General features: G+C 56.8%; 1 non-coding gene across 1 annotated transcript in view; it reads left to right on the top strand.

Moving 5' to 3' along the window:
* Positions 1–2,028: 2,028 nt before the first annotated feature.
* LOC124608814 overlaps positions 2,029–2,500 on the top strand; it is a 1,910-nt gene continuing 1,438 nt past the window's right edge. Inside the window, exon 1 of the ribosomal RNA XR_006979377.1 lies at positions 2,029–2,500. This exon is cut by the window's right edge and continues 1,438 nt beyond it. This is a non-coding gene — a ribosomal RNA (small subunit ribosomal RNA).

Genomic DNA, 2,500 nt, shown 5'->3' with positions numbered 1-2,500 from the left:
TTAACCTAACCTATGTTGCGCCTTAACCTAACCTATGTTGCGCCTTAACCTAACCTATGTTGCGCCTTAACCTAACCTATGTTGCGCCTTAACCTAACCTATGTTGCGCCTTAACCTAACCTATGTTGCGCCTTAACCTAACCTATGTTGCGCCTTAACCTAACCTATGTTGCGCCTTAACCTAACCTATGTTGCGCCTTAACCTAACCTATGTTGCGCCTTAACCTAACCTATGTTGCGCCTTAACCCAACACACGTTGGGCCTTAACCCAACACACGTTGGGCCTTAACCCAACACACGTTGGGCCTTAACCTGCTCTGTAATTGTCATACGACGCGTTAAATTAGTGTAGTGTTGCCTAACTGCAACCCCCGCAATATAGTTTGCTACTCGCACTGCCCGGTCCCCAGTGTATCGCTTCATGTTAAACACCTTGCAGCTATACACTGTAATGTGGATGGCAGCAGGACGTACATGCTCAATGCCCTTTGCAGTTGTTCATTGGCATTCGCAGTTGTTCATTGGCATTCGCATGGCGAAGCACTTAGCCTACGCTGTGGTATGGCCTGTGTCAACTGTCCGCTGATATTGTACGTCCAAATCACACACTGTACTGCACATTGGTCCTCATGTACTGAATGATACATCGTGGTACATGTGACCGTACAACGACTGCGCCAACAACGGCGAACCATGCGGTCCAAATGTTGTGCACGCAGCTACGTGTCGTCTCCCTATAAGAGCTGGATTGCAGTGTGGTATGCCCTGGATGGCGATCAGCATGAGCCGTCTGTTGATGTAGTGGCGCGTGTTGTCAGACGTTGTCGTCTCTTCTCACACACCGTGATAGCATGGTGCACTGCGTTCCACATCTGCGACATGCGACAGAGGCCGGTTGACAGTCGTTCGCGCAATGGACATCGCATACGTACGGTGGCCACGTTCCACGTGTTTGCGAATCGTGCACATGTTGTTGCGTGTATGTGGGCAGACATAGTGTGTCGTGACACCTGACACAGGCATGCAACAATCGTTGAATTTGCAAATGGCGATGGACGCCTACGTTTGCTGGTGACGTTACGCAAATGAACAACTGGTAAACCGTTGTGGTGCGGTTGTTCTCGCTAGAGGTGAATCAGTGATGGCGACGATCGGTTGAGCTACCAACCGGTTGTTTCAGCGATACCCACCATGCCCACGAACGTGAATGGCATGTGGGTGTGAAGCGATACGCGGCGGTGGCTGGGTGGGACCGGCCCCGGCCGGTGAGGGGGGGGCCTCCCGGCGTGCTGGCCGCGCGGTGCGTGGGCGCACGCGCTACAGCCGGCTGGTGGGGGCGGCCACTGGCAGGCGCGCCGGCCGACGGAGGCGGCAGGCGGCGCAGCTGCGCGCCGGCGCACCCTGCACGCGGCGCCGTGCGGCCAAAGTAGGTCCTCGCGGGCCCGGTGCGAAGCGCGGTGGACATCTGCAGTGTGCTGGTCCGATTGAGGACTGTGTGCGCTGAGGATGCGCCGCCGCCCGGCGCTCGGCGCCGCGACGCCGTCTGCTGCTCGGTCGCCTCTGCGGTTCTCGCAGGTGGTTTGTATCGCAGCTGTGCGGACGTGTTGGCGCGTGCGCTGTGCTGGGAGAGTTCGCTTCGGCACCCAAGTGGGGCTTTTGTCCTTCTGTGGCGCTGGCGTTGGAGCTGCCGGTCACCGTAGGTGGCGCGTGTTGTCTCCCGCCGGCAATGCCACGACAGCACGCTCCCGGGCCTCTGTCGGCAGCGGCAAGCTCAGTTGGGAGCACGGGTGGTCGCACCTAAAGCGTCTACTCGCCAAACTCCGGGCGATTGCGCCTCTCTCGAACCCGACCAAGTACTTAGGACGGCGCTGCGCGCCGCCGGGACCTGAGAGGGTTTCGAGGTGTATGGTGCAGGGGAGGTCAGCCTCCTCCTGTTTGCAGAATAATTGAGCGGACGCTTGCGTGTTCGCGCGGGCCCCCGGGACACACTCCCGGGCGGCCGGCTGCTCAGCTCTAGTTGACGCAGCTCCCTGGTTGATCCTGCCAGTAGTCATATGCTTGTCTCAAAGATTAAGCCATGCATGTCTCAGTACAAGCCGCATTAAGGTGAAACCGCGAATGGCTCATTAAATCAGTTATGGTTCCTTAGATCGTACCCACGTTACTTGGATAACTGTGGTAATTCTAGAGCTAATACATGCAAACAGAGTCCCGACCAGAGATGGAAGGGACGCTTTTATTAGATCAAAACCAATCGGTCGGCTCGTCCGGTCCGTTTGCCTTGGTGACTCTGAATAACTTTGGGCTGATCGCACGGTCCTCGTACCGGCGACGCATCTTTCAAATGTCTGCCTTATCAACTGTCGATGGTAGGTTCTGCGCCTACCATGGTTGTAACGGGTAACGGGGAATCAGGGTTCGATTCCGGAGAGGGAGCCTGAGAAACGGCTACCACATCCAAGGAAGGCAGCAGGCGCGCAAATTACCCACTCCCGGCAC

The sequence above is a fragment of the Schistocerca americana genome, chromosome 3, assembly GCF_021461395.2.
Source record: "Schistocerca americana isolate TAMUIC-IGC-003095 chromosome 3, iqSchAmer2.1, whole genome shotgun sequence".
In the NCBI taxonomy this organism is placed as follows: domain Eukaryota; kingdom Metazoa; phylum Arthropoda; class Insecta; order Orthoptera; family Acrididae; genus Schistocerca; species Schistocerca americana.
The sequence above is the reverse complement of the archived record's forward strand: the minus strand, read 5'-3'. Positions and strand labels throughout refer to the sequence as shown.